The sequence below is a fragment of the Vigna umbellata genome, chromosome 3, assembly GCF_029865625.1.
Source record: "Vigna umbellata cultivar VRB3 chromosome 3, Vumbellata_1.0, whole genome shotgun sequence".
NCBI lineage: Eukaryota > Viridiplantae > Streptophyta > Magnoliopsida > Fabales > Fabaceae > Vigna > Vigna umbellata.
In genome coordinates, this window is record NC_142167.1 from 41,798,507 (window position 1) to 41,823,707 (window position 25,201).

General features: G+C 28.9%; 3 long non-coding RNA genes across 3 annotated transcripts; 2 read left to right on the forward strand and 1 right to left on the reverse strand.

The window, feature by feature from the left end:
* Positions 1 to 6,856: 6,856 nt before the first annotated feature.
* Positions 6,857 to 7,453, forward strand: LOC148202508 (uncharacterized). The gene is made up of 2 exons (XR_015784672.1): positions 6,857 to 6,993; positions 7,208 to 7,453. It is a non-coding gene; the product is annotated as an uncharacterized LOC148202508 (long non-coding RNA).
* An 11,086-nt stretch (positions 7,454 to 18,539) lies between these two features.
* LOC148202509 (uncharacterized) lies at positions 18,540 to 19,168 on the reverse strand. The gene is made up of 2 exons (XR_015784720.1): positions 19,046 to 19,168; positions 18,540 to 18,801 (listed from the first exon to the last, which is right to left on the reverse strand). It is a non-coding gene; the product is annotated as an uncharacterized LOC148202509 (long non-coding RNA).
* Positions 19,169 to 21,987: 2,819 nt separating this feature from the next.
* Positions 21,988 to 22,850, forward strand: LOC148202510 (uncharacterized). Its single transcript, XR_015784639.1, has 2 exons — positions 21,988 to 22,102; positions 22,606 to 22,850. It is a non-coding gene; the product is annotated as an uncharacterized LOC148202510 (long non-coding RNA).
* The last annotated feature ends 2,351 nt before the right edge of the window (positions 22,851 to 25,201 follow it).

Consider the following 25,201-nt stretch of genomic DNA (forward strand, 5'->3'; position numbering starts at 1 on the left):
TTTGTCATTTTATTTTATGTTTTTCATTATTCACAAACATTAATATTATTATCATTTATTTTGTACTACTGTCTTAATTAAAAGAATCACGTTTAAAGGATACAGTGCACATATATAACAATTAATATATATTTAAATTTCTTATAATATATATATATATATATATATATATATATATATATATAAAAGAATTTCTTATTTTATATACATAGCCTTTTACAAAATTTGTAGGTCTAGCCTAATTTTTGGTGTCCCAACTCTTTTAAAAATGGATCACGAGAACATATTTTCCAAAATTATATGTTAACATCATTATCTTTTATTACTTATTATCTTTTTTGATATTTTTATTTTCAATAGTCTTATATGTATTATAAAATACTTGGGAAGTATCACTTTTACTTTCATATTCATTTACATTCATAATTATTATTACATATTCTTACTCTCTTATTGATATAAGTATCAAAAAGTCTTCTATGGGTCGATCTTTCCTCTAATCACAAGTGGAGCTCGATTCAAATTACTCTACATTAGCAACCTGATATTCAAGGATGTTGAAGTGGATGAATCCCTTAAGTGAAAGAATTTTGATGATAAAAAAACATTCATATATACTACTAAACAATAAAGTCTTACTTTAGTTAGATAAGAAACAAGGGACATGTGTTTAATTGATACATACAACTTAAATGCTTAATCAACATGTTTTGCATATCAAATTATATATTTTGAAAAAATGGTTTTATATGTTTAATCTTTGACATTTGAGGTTTATAATGTTTATATAAGTTGGAAGTCTAGCACCGAGTCTTAGCAAGAGGTATGGTTGGGTCATTGAAAATGACTACACCGGATGGACATGTGTGAAATTCTTGAGACATAAGGATGAGTCTGGCAAGGTCTTTTGTAAAATCATAAAACATGTTCAAAATGACAAAAGACCTTAACAATTGTTTTTGTTAGAAATGATCTTGGTGAGAAATTTCAAACTGAAAATCTTTGCTAAGTATTTAATAGCTTTGGAAAACAAGGTAATGGTGTTGTGGAAAGGAAATGACAAGAACCAGTAATTCCACATGTAAGCGCTTTTAAGCAAAAGCTATATAATAGGACTTGTTTACAAAACAAAGTTTACATAAAACTCATTAGTTTTCGTTGAAGTTATTAAATTAACATTACTTGACTAAGGAAACATCAATATTTCCATAAGTTAGTAGTTAACAAATTAAATAAAATTAAGTTAATTTTAAGTAAATACGAAATTATTCTCAACTGATTCTTATAAAATCCTGCATGAAGGGTTAATAAAACATAATCTAAATAATAAAATATAAAAGTAAAAATATAACCTAATGAAATTAATATACAAAAATGTTATACAAAAATGTAGATGTGAGATTGATAACTAAATGAAATAATAAATTAATATTTACATATTATTATTCAATTTATTATTATTTTGATCTTAAATTAATCAAATAGACTCTGAATTAAAAAGAAAAACTTTTTAGATTATATATAGTAAATTCTTACATTCTTAATAAATTATACTATGTCTAAAATACAATCTTAGGTTAACTATTGTTAAAATTTTTACCTTTAATCAAAGTGCATTCTAAAATATTGAAAAAAACTCATGAAAGCTTACACTAGTAAAAAAAACTGCTTTCTAACGCGTTCTATAGGCATCGATTTTACGAAAACCAAAGCAAATGAAAACGCGATGACATTTTTGCAATTTTAGCGATCTTATAGGCCTCGGCTCAAGAGGAGCCGAGGCATAAAGTGTATATTACCTCAGTTAATATAAGAACCGATGTATAATGTTTCGCATTTTCCCGCTAAATCATATGAAAAACATCTACGACATCGGTTGCCCTTGGACCCGAGGCAGTAGGGCCTTTGTAAGTTTGAACAAAACTTTTATGCTTCGGTTTTTTGTGCACCCGGGGCGTATAGTTCATGTTTAGGCATTGGGTCAGGTGAATAACGTTATTGCTTTTATCTGAGCTTTTATCTGTTAACAGGGGCGTATAGTTCATGCTTTTATCTGTTAACAGGGGCAATATGGTTTGATTACCTCAGTTAAGATATAACCGAAGAAATATTGCTTTTATATTTTCACAATTAACCTTACGCGCATTGTGTTTCTTCGTTCTTCAGTTATATAGAATGTATAGATTTTTCTTGCACATTCTTTGGGTCGTGTATTTGTGTACCAAATGTTAGGCTAGTTATGCTATCAATCGAGTTCTTATGCTCTTATCTGAGCTCCCCTACTTCCAATCGTATTGTCACCACTCATCGTTACTTAGTCAATCCAGATAACACTTCTTACAATGAGTAGTTGAGTTTACCCACTCCCGGTTCCCCTAGAAAATTGTCTAGTAGGCGTTTAACTCAACTAAGTTAGCCACCAAGTGTTTGAATTCTCTTCAAAATGTATAATCAATCATATTGTTTAACTCTCACAAACAAGATGTGTTTACAATACAACTCAATCTAAAAGATCTTGTAGGATTTTCTCTCTTCTTATAGGTGTAAGCTTATGACTCTATGAAGCTTGAGAGTATATTCTTAGAGTTTCTATTCTTGCACGAATATGAGTTTCACTTTATGTTAGTCGATCTTTTCGTTGTTTGTGTGCTTATCCATCTTATCTTCTTTCCAAGAGATCTTCTATTTATAGACTTCATAGGAAGGGATCCGTTAGATAATGAGTATCTTCAAACTTCAGAACTTCGTAGCCTTTTCGTAGGTGACAATCATAGGTTGAAGTTAACGTGTCAAAGCAAGCATGCTTTTTGCAGTACTTTAACCAAAGTATGTTGTACGAACTCTTCAACACGAATTTTATGGAGAGAACATTCCATTAATGTCTTCTTTGTTTCTAACGTCCACTTTTGACTTGTTCATGATATGCTTCTGCACAGAGTAGAGTAAAAATTTATGTTGACAGATATGTCATTTTTTTATTACTTTTCTTGTTTGAAACATTGTGCATGTAATGTTTTGCATTGCATGTTCAAAACAACTTTGTCAATTTTTCTATATATGTAACTCATTTGAACATTTTTGAAAAGATATCAAGTACTGATTCATAAAGGTTTCATCGTTGTATGAAAATGTTGTTTAGTATAAAGGTGTTGTTTAGGCTATTAAATTACTAACAACGCATCGCTTAATGATCTTTGTTTAGTACGAAAGCACGTTTAAGAAAGTGTTACTCAACATATTGTTTTTGTAGTTTAGAACGTTTGCCAAAAACATCATGTATCATCATTGCATTATTTTCAAAGATACAGTAGAAGTGCATTTAGCAAATATATCATGTAGCGTATTGATGTGTTTGCAAAAATATCATTTAATGGTGCATCTACTATCATAATAGTGCGTTTACTAAAATATCATTTAATAGTGCGTTCACTAAAATATCATTTAATAGTGCGTTCACTAAAATATCATTTAATAGTGCGTTTACTAAAATATCATGCAGTAATCATTTCATAATAAGTCATCTAGGAGTAGTGTGTTTACTGAAAATAAGATCTTTGGTCCTAACATATTTACTTAAACTTTTCTTTTGTTTATTAAGATGCTATAATGTTTTTTTCACAAGATGTGTTTCATTCAACGATATTATTTTCGCAAAGATAATACTTTGTCTAATATTCATTTCGTTTATCTTTGTTTGTTAAGCTTCAAAATATGAAGGTGTTAGACGATCTTGTCTTATAGACAATCTTATCTTAACAAAGAATTATATAATATGATGAGGGACATAAGCATGAAGCAACTAGAAGAGATCCTTTGTGTACATGACACGATGCTCATGGTTTGTAGGAGAAGGTGAACTAACAAGGAGTTAAAGAGACAAGTGAAAAAAGGAAGAGGAAACGGTGAGTGTAAAGGTAAAAATTTTTGTATTTGTTTAGGCAAACCGTTTACCAGCCAGAACAAAATTTACCCTACAAATTAAATCTCATCTAACACACTTTTACGTGAAAAAAATATATTAATTAGTCTTTTACAATTTTATTTAAAATCGTATCATGACTACTGTTATTATTATTTTATTTAAAATCGTATAATGACTATTATTATTATATAAATGAATTATTATAGAAGGAAACAATATTAATGCATGTAAAGACTTAGAAAATGGATTTTGGAAGTGATAGTGGTTTAAAAATAGTGATACTCAATTATTTTAATATTAAATGGTTTTAATAAGAATTATTTCGTTATGATCGAATTTTGTTTTTATAAAACATACAATCTCTCTAGAAATCTCTTTTCTAAAGTTCTTTGACTTCTCTCTAAAAGTTGCTGGTGTGAATTATGTTGAATGTGTGCTTGTTTTAATGTACAATTGGTGGTATAACATGTGAAATTCTGTGGTGATGGCTTGTGAATGACTTTAATGTTGGCGGACTGAGTTTATGCAATTTAAGACTTGGTTAGCTATTTGTATTGTTGAATTTTTTATCATTTGACATGATGAACTGATGTTTGAACTTTTGTTAATATTATTGGTTTGATCTGATGGATTAAGTCGTTGGCCAATTAAGCAAATTGATATTCAATATGATGTTTAAACTTGTTTTTTATTCAATCACGGTGTCAAGAATAGCCATTTGGTAATTTGGATAGGTTTTGAGTGCAATCAAAGCAACATTTGAAGTTTCTAGTTTCTAGTGTGGTGATGGCGATTCTTTTAAGTGCTAAGTGTCATTTCTTCCCTTGCAGGTCTGGAACTTTTTCTTTGTAATTTGTTGGGTGAGCGGTTTAGGCTTGCTAGGCTAAAGTGTTTGCAAGAGCTTTGGCATTGGATGCCAAGACTGGCGTTGAATGCTCTTGTTTCAAAGTTAATCCATGTTTTATGTGATTTCATCATTCTTGCTTGGTTTGGAATGTTTATATAGATTATATGTATAAGTTTTACTTTTTTATATAGTTCAAATCCTGGAACGGGTGTTGGTTCCCTAATTAAGTTTTACGTTTTCAAAAATTAAAATAATTAAATTCGAAGTAATGCCACCAATTCACTGTCAAGTGGTTAATATTTGTTATCCCAGCATGCCACGTGACTCAAAACATAATAACGTCTATTTAAATTAACGGTAAGGGTTCAATTGATTTATTTCGCACAAATAGGGACCTAATTGAGTTAAAATTTAACTGAATGATCAATTTGATATAAATCTACAAGGGACATAAAAAATTATTAAACCTTTTAGTTAAGTGTTTTATCATTATTAATTTATATATGTACAAAAACAAACGAACAAATATTAATAAAAGAAAATTCTCATAGCCTTTGTATTAAGTTTTTGAATGATAAATAATAATATATTACACAAACCCAGAATTTAAAAATTATAATTTCTTGACATTTAAAATTTTAAATAATTAAATATGTAGATAAAACCAATTTTATTTTTCTTATTTTTACACATTAAAATATATAGGTAAATTGGTTAATATAAAAAATATGTATGAAACACAACAATTTAACAAACATTTTATATGTATAGAGAGAGACGTGCATGAGAGAGAGAGACGCGCATGCGGAGAAAAGATCAAATTTTCGTAACAATTAATTAAAGTATAATGAATTGCACTTCCTCTTCTCAGTTTAAGGGCTTTGGAATATTTCAAAAAGAATATACCACTTTTTGAAACAAATTTATTAAAATAATCTAATTTTGTCATTAAATGCATTAGTTGGATTGAGATAAAAGGAGTAATAGATTTGAGGGTAAATTCGTAAAAAAATTAAAATTTTATTGAAATATGAAAATAATTGTCCATTAAAAATCACATAAGCAATTTTGTCATTAATTATTTTTATAGTCATTAGCATTTGTAAGTTATTATAAAGAGGAGCAGAAGTTAAGATCTTCAGAAAACTATTTTAGTTAAATAAAATTCGTAGTCAATTATTTTTACTTAACTGTTTTATCTTTATTTATTTATATATGTAAAAAAGAAAACTAACCCATATTAATAAAAGAAAAATCTCATATCACATGTACTACATTTTTGAATAATAAATTAGAATATATTACACACAACGCACAATTTAAATGATATAATTCCCTGATAGGATATTTAAAATTTAAAATAATTAAATATGTAGATAAATAGAGAGAGAGACGTGCATGCGGAGGAAATATCACGTGGTTTTCTACTAAACATAAAAGTTTTCGTAACAATTAAAGTACCATAAATTGCACTTTCTCTTCTCAGTTTAAAGGCTTTGGAATATTTAGAAAAGAATACACCATTTTCTAAACAAATTTATTAAAATAACATAATTTTTGTCATTAAATGCATTATTTGGATTGAGATAAAAGGAGTAAGTGATTTGAGCATATGGTTAAAATTAATATTTGATTGAAATATGAAGAGCATTGTCAATTTAAAATCACCTTATATGGTTAAAAATGCATGGTAACGGTGTAAGTACGTTTTATCTATTCAAAAAAAAGTATTTTTCGAAATAATGAGATTCTAAATTAGAGGATCCACAATGTTTTTCCTTCATTAAAGATTCCACGATGTGAACACAACGAGAAAAAGAGTTATATGCTCAGTTGCTCTAACTATATTAATGTAAAAAATATAAAATAAACTTATTTGGAAGTTTATGTTAGAAATAAAATATTACTACTATACACTCTTCAGAATTTTTCAATATTTAAAAGGAATTAGGGTACAATTAACCCCTCTAAATATAGAATAAATTCTTTAAATATAGTGTCAACAGTTTACAGTTTCAATACATCTGTACAAAAATGAATGAGGGAACGTATTCTTATAAACGATTTCGTACCAATTATTTTGTTTATATAAACCCTTCGCCTCATATTCAATCATAATATCAACAACAAACCTAAATTTATCGTTATTCGTGTTGCTGTTCTGTTTCGGTGATGGCTAAGATTTCTTTCACTTTGATTTTCACTTTTACCCTACTCATTACAGGTATATATATAACATTTTTTTGTATATTTTTTTATTATTATCCAAGTTCTAGTGGTGTTGTAAAACAATCTAGTGCTCTTCATATATCCGTTTAGCAGGTCGTACAAATGCAGTAAAAAATAATGGTTCTCTATGTCTCTTTATCTGTGTGAAGAACATATTCGTAATATTCCTTACACTTATTTTTCTTTCATTTCCTTTTACATTTTCATAGCTATTTCAAGAACAAGTGGAGCAATGCCAGAAAATCAGTGTATGCTAGTATTGGATCCAAATGAGTGCAACCGCAGTTCGTGTCATAGCGATTGTGTGAGACAATATCACGGAACTGGGTATTGCGTTGACATATCTCCTCACAAATGTGTTTGTGTATACGATTGCCCTCGTTAGAAGGACATGTCGTAATGTTTAATTTGGAATACGAAAGAAGAAGAAAATAAAATGATTTCTACTTCCTACCTTTTTTTCCTGAGTTCAGATCAGTATTAAGACATAATAATAAAAGAGTTTAACAAAATGTGATTTTATTTAACTGGTACATTCGATACATAATCAATTCAAATTTGAGAACACCATCATTTTAATAATCCACTTAGTACAGAGAAAATAAATAAAATAGAAAAAGTAGTCGAAATATGAGATGTTTGAATTGAAAAAAAAAATAAAAGAAGAGAAATAGATATTAAGATTATTTGGTTGAAATTAAATAAATAAATACTAAAATAAATATTAATATTTATGATTTTTTAAATTAATAAAAATAAATATTATTAGTTTTTGCAAATGTAATTTATTGTTAACATTTAATTATTTTTTTATTACTAACAATATTTTGTCATTTTGTTTTATTTTTTTCATTATTCACAAATACTAATATTATTATCATTTATTTTGTACTACTTTCATATTCATTACATTCATAATTATTACCACACCAGATGGACATGTGTGAAATTCTTAAGACATAAGGATGAGTCTTGCAAGGTCTTTAGTAAATTCATAAAACATGTTCAAAAATGACAAAAGACCTTAACAATTGTTTTTGTTAGAAATGATCTTGGCGAGAAATTTCAAACTAGAAATCTTTGTCAAGTGTTTAAAAGCTTTGGAATTAATCATAATTTTTCACTCAAAGAACCCAATAACATTATGATGTTTTGGAAAGCAAAAATAAGGCTTTGCAATAAATGGCAAAAACCATTTTAAATGGTAATTCCACATCTAAGAGTTTTTAAGCAAGGCTATCAATAGGAATGGTTGTTTACAAAACAAAGTTTACATATAAAACTCATGAGCTTTTGTTGATGTTATCAAATTAACATTACTTGACTAAGAAAACATCAATATTTTCAAGTCAGTTGTTAACAAATTAGATAAGATTAAGTTAACTCTGAGTCGTATCTCAATTAATACGAAATTGATTCTGAACAATTGATTCTTATAAAATCGTGCATGAAGGGTTAATAAACCATAATCTAAATAATAAAATGTAAAAGTAAAAATATAACCTAATGAAATTAATAAATAAGAATTTTATACAAAAATATAAATGTGAGTTTGATAACAATAAATAAAATAATAAATTAATATCTACATGTTATTGTTCAATTTATTATCATTTTGATTTCAAATTAATTAACATTATTTCTTAATTAACTGTTGATGTTCTCACTATCAATCAAAGTAAACTCTAAATTAAAAGAAAAACTTTTTAGATTATATATACTAAATTCAATCAAAGTACATTCTTAATAAATTCTACTATGTCTAATCATGTATATTCTTTTGTCTCCTTACCAAGTAAAAGAGTAATTAATTAAACTACAATCTTAGATTAACTATTATTAAAATTTTGATCTTTAATCAAAGTGCATTCTAAAATATTGGTAAAAACTCATGAAAGCTTATAACTTTAGTCAAAGTACATTCTTAACTAAAATTAAAAGCCATGAGATATGATCAATATGCATATAGATTAAAAACCTCACTAGTTCGCTATGATTTAAAGACCACTAATTTTTATATGATTCAGAGATAAAAGACATAGATAAATGAAAACCAAACAATAATAAAAAGAACAAAGAAATTATTTTAATCTAACCTCATAATCCATAATGAAATTACAACAAAATCAACTCAAGAAGTTTATCCTTCCATGGATAAAATGAATGGATGAGAAAAAAGTGGAAATAAAGTGGTAGACATGGTGGATGACAGTTGTACAAAATTAGAGTGGATAAGAGTTTCCTTTCATGATTCACATTGGTTTCTTTATATAAAACTTGATTTGGGCTTGTGTTTCGACTTTTTGTTGCTAAAAGCTATTTTATGATAATGTAATATCTCCAAAATAATTAATAGATTTGATCGATTTTAAATATTTGACAAATATTTTATGTTGATAATTTATAATATAATTAAGCCTTTGGAATTATCAACAATTGAATTTTGTCCAATTTTCCAATTCAGCCGTTGCAATCACATAGTTGAAATTTGAAGAGAAACCATAATATATCAGTATTTTCATTTTAGTCCCTCTTGTTTGACCAACTTTGATTATTTCACTAGACTTTGACTATTGGACATGTTGTGATGACAATCATTTTAAGGGCTTACATGATGGGTCCATGGTTAGGCCCAATTTTAGTTTCCTTATTTCTAATATAAAAATAATCTAAAATTGTATAGGTTTTTCTTGCACATTCTTTGGGTTTTATATTTGTGGACCAAGTTGCATGTCAGGCTAGTTATGTTATCAGCTGAGTCCTTATGCTCTTATCCGAGCTCTCCTACTTCCAATCGTACTCCCCTACTTCCAACTAGGTTCCCCTACTTCCAATCGGGCTCCCTTACTTCTCGTTGGGCTCCCCTACTTTCAATTGGGCTTCCCTGCTTCCAATTGAGATCCCCTACTTCTAATCGAGCTCCCCTACTTCTAGTTTGGCTCCCTTGCTTCCATTTGGGTCTCTTTCTTCCAATTGAGCTCCTCTACTTCCAACCGAGCTCTCATGTTCTATTTGAGCTCCCATGCCAACGTGCTCCCTTGTTCCATCCGAGCTCCCATGACCAACATAATGAGCTCCCTTTTTGTGTGACGAGTTCTCATGCTTCATGTAGAGCTAATTGTCTTGCTACCAAGCTCTATATTGATTGTCGGGGTTTCCAAGCTCCATATTGATTGTCCAGCTACCGAGTTGTGTACAAGAGACCGACCATCCTTTTATAACATCTGACGTTTAGCACATTACGCACATGGGTAAAAGGATATAACGTGTGAGGTGTCACTTGTCCATTGTTCAATGAATCACAATATGTAAATAGGCGGGTGATGGAAATCATTTAGCCAAATGATGAATGCACACTTATGTCTGCATTTTAGGTTTAATTTAAAAATTTTGATTGAATTTTTGTGTTTAAATGATTTATTTAAATAAGATATGTGACAATTGAACTTATTAAGTTTAGGAATCAAAAAGTGATTTTTAGTTGCATAAATTATTTTTGAATATCCTAATGTTTGTTGATGCAATGAAGTTAAAAATTGATTCATTCAAAGCATGAAATTAAATGGTCTGGGTTACAAAATAAGGCTAAAATTAGTTTATTGTGGAAAGAAATATACAAGAAGTTAAATGCAACCCTAGTTTTCATTTATACTCACATTTTTCAGCATTGGACCACAAAATTAGTCTTTACTGCTACAGCCCATGATTTCCCTATTTTACACCCTTCCTACCACTTATAAAATCAAACTCACTCAGATGTCGAAACATAGCATAATCCCCAACTTATGAATCAAGCCAATGAGATGTTGACATTTGGAACAATCCTTGAATAAACAAATTGGTCAACCAGAGGGTACCACATCATCATCTTCTTCATTCCTAAACCAGAAACTATAATCATCAAATAACCATTAGTAACAATGTCGTCAGCTGTCGTCAACCACCGTCACAGATGATTTTCCATCCCTGCAATCACGTAGTTGAAATTTGCAGAGAAATCCTAATATAGCAGTATTTTCATTTTAGTCCCTCTTGTTTGACCAACTTTGATTATTTCACTAGACTTTGACTATTGGACTTGTTGTGATGACAATCATTTTAAGGGCTTACATGATGGGTCCATGGTTAGGCCCAATTTTAGTTTCCTTATTTCTAATATAAAAATAATCTAGAATTGTATGGGTTTTTCTTGCACATTCTTTGGATCTTATATTTGTGGACCAAGCTGCATGTCAAGCTAGTTATGCTATCAGTCGAGTCCTTATGCTCTTATCCGAGCTCTCCTACTTCCAATCGTACTCGCCTACTTCCAACTAGGTTCCCCTACTTCCACTCGGGCTCCCTTACTTCTCGTTGGGCTTCCCTACTTTCAATTGGGCTTCTGTGCTTCCAATGGAGTTCCCCTACTTCTAATCGAGCTCTCCTACTTCTAATCAGGCTTCCCTACTTTTAGTTTGGCTCCCTTGCTTCCATCTGGGTCTCTTGCTTCCAATTGAACTCTTATACTTCCAGCCGAGCTCTCATGTTCTATTTGAGTTTCCATACCAACGTGCTCCCTTGTTCCAACTGAGCTCCCATGACCAACATAATGAGCTCCCTTTTTGTTTGACGAGTTCTCATGCTTCATGTAGAGCTAATTGTCCTATTACCAAGCTCCATATTGATTGTCGGGGTTTCCAAGCTCCATATTGATTGTCCAATTATCAAGTTGTGTACAAGAGACAGACCATCCTTCTATAACATCTGACGTTTAACACATTACACGGGTGATGAAAGTCATTTAACCAAGTGATGAATGCATACTTATGTCCGCATTTTAGGTTTAATTTAAAAATTTTGATTGAATTTTTGTGTTTAAATGATTTATTTAAATAAAATGTGTGACAATTGAACTTATTAAGTTTAGGAATTAAAAAGTGATTTTTAGTTGCATAAATTATTTTTGAATATCCTAATGTTTGTTGATGCAACTGAAGTTAAAAATTAAATCATTCAAAGCATGAAATTAAATGGTTCGAGTTACAAGAAAATAAGGCTAAAATTAGTTTATTCTGGAAAGAAATATATAAGAAGTTAAATGTAACCCTAGTTTTCATTTATACTCACATTTTTCAGGATTGGACCACAAAATTAGTCTTTACTGATACAGTCCATGATTTCCCTATTCCACACCCTTCCTACCACTTATAAAATCAAACTCACTCAGATGTCGAAACATAGCATAATCCCGAACTTATGAATCAAGCCAATGAGATGCTGACATTTGGAAGAATCATTGAATAAACAAACTTGTCAACTAGAGGCTACCACATCATCATCTTCTTCATTCCCAAACCAGAAACCCTAATCATCAAATAACCATTAGTAACAACGTCGTCAGCTGCCGTCAACCACCGTCACTGATTATTTTCCATCCCTACACCTTTCATCGTTTTCCACCGCAACTTGGCCACCAAGAGCCACCGCATTTCATCGTGCCACATAATCTCACCCACTATTCCAACCCAATCCTCACGCTTCATCTTCCACAACAATCACATTCGCAACCACTGCGAGCATTTCAAGTTTGTTCCTTCTCCTTGCAACCTACAAAATCAGAATTCCAAAATAGTAGAACCCACGCACAGATAAAGCAACCACCGCAAACTTGTTCATTCATCAACAACCACCAGTGCTCCACAACACTTGCAGAAACTAGAAACCACGTAGTCATAGAAATGCCACTAGCCCAAAGCCCCAAAATTACGACACTAATTCGCTTAAACCACAAACTTTCGTGAATCGCAATTCCTTACAGAAAAAACCCTAATTCGAAACCCTAAATCAAAACCGCGATGCACCCGAACACAAGGGCAGACCATCTTCTTCCATGAGGCATGTAACACCTCTAACAGAGTGCCACGAGTTAATTAATAAAATCCAAAAATTTTGCCAATTTTATTTTCATTTATATAACATCCGAAAACAAAAAAAACCTCAAATGTTCAAACATCTTATAACATAAAGTTCAAACCTTACAACTATTGAAATTCATTATTCAAAATAGAAAATAACTTTAAAACATAATAAAATCTCAGCAGCAAATAATTCTTATTTCTCTTGTCATGTTACTCCAACCCTGCCTAATTCGCAACACCATCTACTTCCATACAAGTACGATCATTGCATGTGGAACCACGAACACAACAAGAAAGGGTGAGTAACTAGGAATATAACATAGCATACAATTGAAAATATAAAATAACTATTACCAACGAGAAGCATTGAAGCTTTGAAGAGATTTTGATGATGATGAACTTGAAGCTTTGAAGGATTAATTACAAACTATGTTAAAGAATTTTTGTTGTAGACACTTTGTAGTAGGCTTAGCTCTTATTTGTAAACCAAAACAGGTCTTGTAGTTTGATGTTTAACATAACTATCTTATGGCAATAATCGATTACCTCGAAGGCTAATCGATTATCATCGAAAAGTATAATTGACCAAGGTTCGTAGATAATCATTTACTACTTGGGATAATTGATTATCACCGAAATGAAATCCTTTATAACGACCTAAAATAATCGATTATCACTTTAGATAATCGATTATCCTGGAAGTTCCGAGCTGTCTTTTCTGCTTCTAACCTAGCTCCTACCTTGGGCTATATATAGTGTTCGTCCAAATTCTTAAAAGGTTACTTAAACCATTATAGAGGATAGAGAATAGTTTGAGGAAACTCTAAGTGTTAAAGAAAGCTTGAGGTTGGGTGCTTAAGGAAGGAGAAGCCTTACTAGTTGTGTTTGAGTTCGAAATGGTTCTCTACCAAGCATAATCAAGTTGTTCATTCTCTTGCATGTCCAGGGAATATGTTTTGTCATCTCTTATCGATTAAGAGAAGTGTTTTTTCTAATTCATTTTGTATTCATTTCATATTGTATTTTGAACTACATTTTAGTGAAATGTTAGTTATTCTTTTTAGAGAGATTAACAACTGAATGTAGAATTTTTTAATTCGAACCAATATAAAAATAACTTGTGTGAAGTAAGAATAATAACAACAATAATAAAAACAGTAACAACAATAATAACACGAATAAGAATAATAATAACAATAACAACAACTATAATGACAACAGCAGTAACAATAACAATAATAATAATAACAACAACAAGAACAATATTAACAATGACAACTACAATTACAATAACAATAACAATAATAATAATAATAATAATAATAATAATAATAATGATATAACAATAATAATAATAATAATCCTAAAAAATATATTGTTTTAATTATTTCATTCAAAAAATAATTTTGATTTTTTTCTTCTTTGTAATAATTTTTACAATTAAATATATTATTAACAATGATTATTTTATATTACTTTACCACTAAAATCATTTGGTCACATTGGTTAAATCATAGATTAATTTTACAAACTTACTTTTAATTTCATCTCTAAATTCTTTGACAAAATGAATCTTACTCTTAAATTTCAAACTCATCCGCTTATTGTCTATCAAATTCATTCTTTAATACGAGCACAGCCTAAGAGCTTTGAATATTTAAAAAAGAATCTACCAGTTTTTGAAACAAATTTATTAAAATAATATAATTTTGTCATTAAATGCATTATTTGGATTGAGATCAAAAGGAGTAATAGATTTGAGGATCAATTCGTAATAAAAAAAATATATTTTACTGAAATATGAAAATAATTGTCCATTTAAAATCACCCTATAAGCAATTTTGTCACTAATTATTTTTATAGTCATTAACATTTGTACGTTATTATAAAGAGGAGCAGAAATTAAGATCTTCACAAAACTATTTTAGTTAAATAGAATTCGGTAGTCAATTATTTTTACTTAATTGTTTTATCTTTATTTATTTATATATGTAAAAAAAAAAGGTAACCCATATTAATAAAAGAAAATTTTCATAGCACTTGTATTAAATTTTTGAATGATAAATAAGAATATATTACACACAACTAGGGATGGCAACGGGTCGGGTCGGACACAGATAGTGCTTACCCGCAATCCGACAAAAAAAAATTCACCCGCTATCCGCACGGATATCCACTTAAAAAATATCTGCGGGTATTTTAGAACCCGCGGATATCCGTGGATATCTGTGAATACCCGCAAATATTTAAAAAAATATATTTTAATAAATTATTAAAATAATTTGAATAAAATTACAAAAAATATATAAAATATAATATAAATTAAATTAAATATAAATTTAATTTTAATTTTAATTTAATTTAATTTAATTTTGTAAAATATAAATTAATGTTAATTTTAATTAAATTTAACTTAATAAAATATAAATTAAACTTTTATTTTTATTTTTTGCAGGTAGCGGGTATCCGCAGGTACGAATAGTATAATACTCGCACTCGACCCGTTTATAAGCGGGTATTAAAATATCCGCTACCCGTACGTTGCAGATAGTAAATATCTGCAGATATTAAAATATCCGCTACCCATAGGTTGCAGATAGTAAATATCTGTAGGTATTAAAATATCCGCTACCCATAGATTGCGGATAGTAAATACCTGGGATATTAACCATATGTGGATTTCATCCACGGATATCTGTGAACGCTTATTTTTTGCTATCCTTACACACAACCCACAATTTAAAAATTATAATTCCGTGATAGGATATTTAAAATTTAAAATAATTAAATATGTAGATAAAGAAAGAGAGACCGAGAGACAGAGAAAGAGAGGTGCATGCGGAGGAAAAGATCACATGGTTTTCTAAAGTTTTCGTAACAATTAAAGTACCATAAATTGCGCTTCCTCTTCTCAGTTTAAGGGCTTTGGAATATTTAGAAAAGAATATACCATTTTTATTATTATTATTATTGTTGTTGTTATTTATTACTGTTATTGTTATTATTATTGTTATTGTTATTATTATTATAATTGTTGTTGTTATTGCTATTAATATTTTTATTGTTATTATTATTATGTTGTTATTGTTATTATTATTTTTATTAATATTGTTGTTGTTATTGGTTAAATCGGCATCACGTAGTGAAATGTTTAAGAGCATGTTCAGGCAAAACTAGGTGGAGAAAGGTGAATTGGTTCTAATTAAAAAAACGATTGTTTTTTAAATTTTTCGATGGAAATAAATAAAATAGAATAAGATGAGAAGATTCACACAAATAATTTTTATACTGGTTCGAATCAAAATATTTTACGTTCAGTTATTAATTAGTGTAGTTCAAAATGCAATATGGAATAAATACAAGATGGATTAGAAAAACCTCTCTTATCTAATAAGAGAAAATAGAACACCTTCCTTCTACACACGAGGGAATGAACAACTTGATTATGTTAGGTAGAGAACCACTTGCTATTTAGACACACTAAGTAAAGCTTCTCCTTCTTCAAGCTCCAAACCTCAAGCTTTCTTAAACACTTAGAGTTTCCGCAAACTATTCTCTATGCTCTGTAATGATTTAAGTAACCTTTTAAGAATGGTGAAGAACACTATATATAGCCCAAGGTTCAACCTAGGTCAGAAGCTGAAAAGACAAATCGCAACTTTTAATGATAATTGATTATTTTAGGCCGTTATAAAGGGTTTCATTTCGGTGATAATCATTTATCCCAAGTAGTAAACGATTATTTGTGAACCTTGATCAATTATACTTTTCGGTGATAATCGATAATCCTAAGATAATCGATTATTACCACAAGGTAACTATATTAAACAACAAACTATAAGACTTCTTTTGGTTTACAATTGAGAGCTAAGCCAACTAAAATGTATCTACATCAAAAATGCTTTAACCTAGTTTGTAATTAATCCTTCAAAGCTTCAAGTTCATCATCATAAAATTTTCTTCAATACTTCAATGCTTCTCATTGATTATAACAATTATTTTATATTTTGAATTATATGCTATGTTATATTTCTAGTTACTCACCCTTTGTTTTCTGATGGTGGTCTCACTTGCAATGATCGTACATGTATGGAAGTAGATGATGTTGTAGATTATGGAAGTAGATGATGTTGTAGATTAAGCAGAACGAAAGTAGATGATATTGTAGATTAGATAGGACTCGAATAACGCAACGAGATAAATGAGAATTATTTGCTCCGGGAATTTTATTATGTTTTAAATTTATTTTAAGACGTTTGAACATTTCAGGTTTTCGTTTACCTGACGAAATATAAATGAAGAAAAATATTGGCTAAATTTTTAATTTTATTAATTAACTCATGACACTCCGTTAGAGGTGTTACCGGCCTCATGGACGAAGATGGTCTGCCCTTGTGTTCTAGTGTATCACAATTTTGGTTTAGGGTTTCGAACTGGGGTTTTTCTGCAAGGAATTGCGATTCACGGAAGTTTGTGGTTTAAGCGAATTGGTTTCGCAATTTTGGGGCTTTGGGCTGGTGGCATTTCTATGACTTCGTGGTTTCTAGTTTCTGGAGGTGGGGTGGAGAAATGGTGGTTATTCGACGAAGATGAACAAGTTCGCGGTGGTTGCTTGATCTGTGCATGGGTTCTACTATTTTGGGAGTCTGATTTTGTAGGTTGCGAGGAGAAGGAACGAACCGGAAGTACTCGCAGTGGTTGCGATGGTGAATGTCGTGCAAGATGACGCATGAGGATTGGGTTCGAACAGGGGGTGAGATTGTGGTGGCATGATGAAATGTGGTGGCTCTTGGTGGCCAAGTTGTGGTGGACGAAAATCGAAGGTGCAGGGATGGAAAATCACTTGCGACGCTTGTTAACGGCGGCTGACGGCGTTGTTACTGATGGTGGTTGGATGATTACAATTTCTGGTTTGGGAATGGAGAAGATGATGATGTGGTAGCCTCTGGTTGGCGAGTTTGTTTAGTTGAAGATTATTCCATGTTTCAGCTGATGTGCACTGTATCCTTTAAACGCGTTTCTCTTAATTAAGATAGTAGTACAAAATAAATGATAATAATATGAATATTTGTGAATAATGAAAAATATAAAATAAAATGACAAAATAGTGTTAGTAATAAAAAATAATTAAATGTTAATAGTAAATTACATTTGCAAAAAATAATAATATTTATTTTTATTAATTGAAAAATCATAAATATTAATATTTATTTTAGTATTTATTTATTTTATTTCAACCATATAATCTTCTTATCTATTTCCCTTCTTTTATTTTTTTTCAGTTCATTTATTTTTTCAATTCAAACATCTCATATTTCGACTAGTTTCTCTATTTTATTTATTTTCCCTGTACTAAATGGATTATTAAAATGATGGTGTTCTCAAATTTGATTTGATTATGGATCGAATGTACCAGTTAAATCAAATCTATTTTTGTTAAACTCTTTTATTATTATGTCTTAATACTGATCTGAATTCAGGAAAAAAGGTAGGAAGAAAGAAGACTATGGATGTCCTTTCTCGTTGTGAACACTTATTTTCGCCATTAATTCTACTGTTGGACGTTGTATGCTTAGAAATCATTGGCTAAGTACTTTTCTATATCTTCGTGGAAGAATAAAATATAGACATACTACACCAAAGCTTCAACTGTTAATAGTATAAAGTAACATTAGAAATCATTTAATATTCTTCTTTCGTATTCCAAATTAAACATTAGGACATGTCCTTTTAACGAGAGCAAACGTATACACAAACACATTTGTGAGGATATTTGTCAACGCAATACCCAGTTCCGTGATATTGTTCCTCGCAATCCTTACGACACGTACTGAGGTTGCAGTAATTTGGATTCAATACTAGCATACACGGTTTTTCTGACATTGCTCCACTTGTTCTTGAAATAGCTATGAAAATGTAAAAGGAAATGAAAGAAAAATAAGTGTAAGGAATATTACAATTATGTTCTTCACACAGATACAGAGACATAACATAGATATCATTACAGGCCTTAATAAAACTATGTTGATAGAACCGTTAGTTTAGTGCATTTGTACGACGTATAACGGCTGCTAAAAGAGGATATATGAATGGCACTATAGAACTTGGATAATAATAAAAAAATATACAAAAAATTTGTTATATATATACCTGTAATGATCAGGGTTAAAGTGAAGATCAAAAAGAAAGAAATCTTAGCCATCACCGAAAGAGAAGAGCAACACCAATAACGATAAATTTAGGTTTGTTGTTGATATTATGATTAAATATGAGGCGAAGGGTTTATATATAAACAAAATAATTGGTATGAAATCATTTATAGGAATACGTTGCCTCATTAATTTTTGTACACATGTATCGAAACTGTAAAGATTGTCTATCCTCTAATTTAGAATCTCTTTTATTAGAAAAACATTTTTTTAAGTAGATAAAACGTACTTACACCGTTACCATTCATTTTTAACCATATAATAGGGTGATTTTAAATTGACGATTCTTTTCATATTTCAATCAAAAATTAATTTTTTTATTACGAATTTATGCTCAAATCAATTACTCCTTTTATCTCAATCCAAATAATTAATTAATGCCAAAAAATAGGTTATTTTAATAAATTTGTTTCAAAAAATGGTATATTCTTTTCTAAATATTCCAAAGCCCTTAAACTGAGAAGAGGAAGCGCAATTTATGGTACTTTAATTGTTACGAAAACTTTAGAAAACCATGTGATCTTTTCCTCCGCATGCACCTCTCTTTCTCTGTCTCTCGGTCTCTCTTTCTTTATCTACATATTTAATTATTTTAAATTTTAAATATCCTATCACGGAATTATAATTTTTAAATTGTGGGTTGTGTAAGACCCTTGATTTTAGCAAAGATAATTTTCTGACATCCTCACCATTAATGCACGCCACATCATTACTCAGCCAGTAAAACCCACTACCTAATCTGATCCCCTCCCTCTCTGTCGTACACGGAAAATCCGCGCCCATCATTTCTCTGAAACATTAAAAACGTACCAAACACTGCATGCACACACGCAACCTGTCGCGGGAGAAGCTTCCCATTTCAGAGTTCGGTGTGCAGGTGTCAACTTGGGAGACGTTCGTCGACCGAACGTGAGTTGACATAACTAGAATTTTTGAAAATTCTCTCTCACCTGCACCATTCATCTTCTTCCTCAGAACCCAACCTTTCGTTTTCTCCAACTTCTCTCTAGAAACCTTCACCTTCTCCTTACTGTAACTCATCCTCTTCTTCTCCGATCACGTTTCAGAACCGTAGGAACGTTCCTGGCACCGTGAGCTTCAATCCTCAAAGAATATATACACACACACACACATATATATATATATATATATATATATATATATATATATATATTATATAAGAAATTCCAATATATATTGTTATACATTTCACTACGTGATGCCAATAAGAATATTAATAAAAATAATAATAACAATAACAACATAATAATAATAACAATAAAAATATTAATAGCAATAACAACAACAATTATAATAATAATAACAATTATAATAATAATAACAATAACAATAATAATAACAATAACAGTAATAAATAACAACAATAATAATAATAATAATAATAACAACTAACAACAATGAAACAATAATAATAATAACAATTACAATAACAATAATAACAATAACAATAATAATAACAATAATAACAACAATAATAATAATGATAATAATAATAATAAAAGTAATAATAATAATAATCCTAAAAAAATATATTGTTTTAATTATTTCATTCAAAAAAATAATTTTAATTTTTTTCCTCCTGAAATAATTTATACAATTAAATATATTATTAACAATTATCATTTTATATTATTTTTACCACTAAAAGTTTTTTGGCAATATTTCATTTTTACTAATTAAACCATTTTTGTTAATAGTAAAATTTCTGTCATTAATTATTTTTATATTTTGTTGAAATATGAGAGTAATTGTCCATTTAAAATTACCTTATAAGGAATTTTGTCATTAATTATATTTATAGCCATTAACATTTGCACGTTATTATAAAGAGGAGCAGAAATTAAGATCTTCACAAAACTTTTTTAGTTAAATAGAATTCGTAGTCAATTATTTTTACTTAACTGTTACATCTTTATTTATTTCTATATATATAAAAAAACTTAACCCATATTAATAAAAGAAAAATCTAATAGCACTTGTATTAAATTTTTGAATGATATATAAGAATATATTACACACAACCCACAATTTTAAAATTATTCCCTGATAAGATATTTAAAATTTAAAATAATTAAATATATAGATAAATAAAGAGAGAGAGACGTGCATGCGGAGGAATGATCACATGGTTTCCTACTAAACATAAAAAGTTTTCGTAACAATTAAAGTACCATAAATTGCACTTTCTCTTCTCAAGGGCTTTGGAATATTTAGAAAAATAAACCATTTTTTGATACAAATTTCTTAAAATAACCTAGTTTTTGTCATTAAATGCATTATTTGGATTGAGATAAAAGGAGTAATTGATTTGAGCGTAAATTCGTAATAAAAAAAATAACTTTTCATCGAAATATGAAAAGAATTGTCAATTTAAAATGACCTCATTATATGGTTAAAAATGAATGGTAACGGTGTAAGTACGTTTTGTCTATTTAAAATAAATATTTTTCGAAATAAAGAGATTCTAAATTAGAGGATCATAATGATTTTCCTTCATTAGCCACAAAATTCTATTAAATGAAAGACAACCAAGCACTTGAGTGAATTCAAGATTCCACGATGTGAACACGAAGAGAAAAAGAGCTATATGCTTAGTTGCTCTAAATATATTAATGTAAAAAATATAAAATAAAATTATTTGGAATATTTGAAAATTGTGATTAATGTTTTCGCGATGATAAATATTACTACTGTACACTCTTCAGTGTTTTTCTATATTAAAAAGGAAATAGGATCAATTAACTGCTCTAAGTATATTATAACTTCTTTAAATAACAGTTTACAAAAAAATTAATAAGGGAAGTATTCTTATAATATTAAATGATTTAACACCAACTATTTTGTTTATATAAACCCTTCGCCTCATATTCAATCAGAATATCAACAACAATTTATCCTTATTCATATTGCTGTTTTGTTTCGGTGATGGCTAAGATTTCTTTCACTTTGATTTTCACTCTTACCCTAATCATTTCAGGTATATATAACAATTTTTCTATATATTTCTTTTATTATCATCCAAATTCTATATAACCATTTTTTTATTACCCTAATCATATATGAAGTTTTACTGTTATTACTTGAGCATTCTCTTTATTTCTATTTCTACGTATCTCCTTTAATTATTTCTATTTCTACGTATCTCCTTTAATTACTTAGAAAACATTACACTTCCTTGAGTTCTTTAAAGACATTACCACTTGTACTGTATTAGAAGATTACACTGAGAAAAAGTTTATAAAGTATTTATTTAATTTTACTTTCTATGTTATTATATAGTTTCAGATAAACGCAACTGAGTAAATTTGTATGAGTTTTAAAGACACATATTTCTGTTATTATATCATTTGACTTGCCAGCATATGAAATCAGAACAAAACCTTCTACTTGATTCGATATTTTTTATATCTGAAACTTAACCTGTATGTGATTTTTAATGAGAAATTGTCTTTTCTTTCTCTTCCTTTTACATTTTGATAGCTATTTCAAGAACAAGTGGAGCAATGCCAGGAAAAAAATGTACGAGAATATTGAATCCATATGCATGCATGTACAGTTGTAATGGGGATTGTCAGGATCAATATCACGGAATTGGATATTGCGTTGAATATCCTCAAAATTATAAATGTGTTTGTGTATACGATTGTCCTAGTTAGAAGGAAATGTCCTATGATGTTCAATTTGAAATACGCAATAATAAGAAAATAAAATGATTTCTGCTGTTACTCTATATTGTTAACAGTTGAAGCTTTGGAGTAGTGTATCAATATTTTACTCTATGTTTTAGTCTTTGAGGAAGTAATAGAAATGTACTTAGCCAATGATTTCTGGGCATAAATCGTCTAACAGTAGAATTAATGGAGAAAATAAGATTTGAGAACGAGAAAGGACATGTAGAGTCTTCTTGCTTACTATTTATTTTTTCTGAATTCAGATGAGTATTGTGACCAAATAATGAAAGAGTTCAATAATATCATTTAATTCGATTGGTGCATTTAAAATGTAAATAATCAATTCAACTTTGCGAACACCAGATCATTTTAATAATCCATTTAGAGAGAGAAAATAAATAAAATAGAAAAAAAATCGAAATATCATGTTTTATAGAAAAAAATGGAGTGAAAAAAAAACAAAACAAAAGAAGAGAAATAGATAAGAGGATTATTTGGTTGAAATAAAATAACTAAATACTAAAATAAAAACTACTATTATATGATTTTTAAAACTAATAAAAATAAATATTATTATTTATTGTGAATGTAATTTAGTGTTAATATGTAATTATTTTTTATTACTAACAGCTTTTTTGTCGTTTTATTTTATTTGTTTTATTATTCACAATAATATTATTATTATCATTTATTTTTTTACTACTATCCTAATAAAAAGAATCACGTTTAAAGGATATAGTGAATATGTATAACAATATATATTGGAATTTCTTATATAATATATATATATATATATATATATATATTCTTTGAGGAGATTATTTCTACGTCGTAGACTAATACTTGGAGTCAAAACTAACTTATACAAAGTATTCAACACTTCTAAAAATGAATCTTGAGATATATGGGCACATTCCCAAAATTATGTATTAACATTATTATATTTTATTAGTTATTATCTTTGTCTGATATTTTAAGTTCAAAAGTATCATTCACTCTCATATTCATTATACTTATAATCATTATCACATTTTTTTCTATGGATGGATCTTTTCACTGATCACACTTCGAGTTTGATCCATACTACTCGATAATAATAGTCTGACATACAAGGAGTGTCTATTCTTTTGAGTATATCAGTCTCTCAATTGAAAATAATTTTGATAATAACAAAACACTGAGACTACTAACCAAGAAGTCTCTAGTTAGATGAGCAACAAAACTTGACAAATAAAGGAGAGTGTCTAATTGTTAGAACAATTTTCCAAGATTTAAAAAAAACAAGATCATCAATAATGTAAACTTTATATAATTTTCTTGGCGTAAATACATATTTTTTTAAAAGCAATATTTCATCCCTTATAAGAGTGAAGGAGACCACAAAATCCGCTTTTGAAATACAAAGAAGAAATAGAATGATAATACTTTTTAGAACTACAAAGCATAAGTGCAACTTGGTTTCCAACTTGGTAAGCAACTTCTGATCAACCTTCATTGCACAAAACAAATAGAGAATTTAGGGACTCCCTTAGCTTCACAATGCATATTCTTAAATGTGTTTGTGTATACGTTTGCTCTCGTTAAAAGGACATGTCCTATAATGTTTAATTTGGAATACGAAAGAAGAATATTAAATGATTTCTAATGTTACTTTATACTGTTAACAGTTGAAGCTTTGGTGTAGTATGTCTATATTTTATTCTTCCATATAGAAAAGTACTTAGCCAATGATTTCTAAGCATACAAGGTCGAACAGTAAATTAATGGGGAAAATAAGTGTTGACAACGAGAAAGGACATGCATAGTCTTCTTTCTTCCTACCTTTTTTTCCTGAATTCAGATCAGTATTAAGACATAATAATAAAAGAGTTTAACAAAAATAGATTTGATTTAACTGGTACATTCGATACATAATCAATTCAAATTTGAGAACACCATCATTTTAATAATCCATTTAGTACAGAGAAAATAAATAAAATAGAGAAACTAGTCGAAATATGAGATGTTTGAATTGAAAAAATAAATGAAGTGAAAAAAAATAAAAGAAGGGAAATAGATAAGAAGATTATATGGTTGAAATAAAATAAATAAGTATTAATATTTATGATTTTTCAATTAATAAAACTAAATATTATTATTTTTTGCAAATGTAATTTATTATTGACATTTAATTATTTTTTATTACTAACACTATTTTGTCATTTTATTTTATATTTTTCATTATTCACAAATATTCATATTATTATCATTTATTTTGTACTACTATCTTAATTAAGAGAAACGCGTTTAAAGGATACAGTGCACATCAGCTGAAACATGGAATAATCTTCAACTAAACAAACTCGCCAACCAGAGGCTACCACATCATCATCTTCTCCATTCCCAAACCAGAAATTGTAATCATC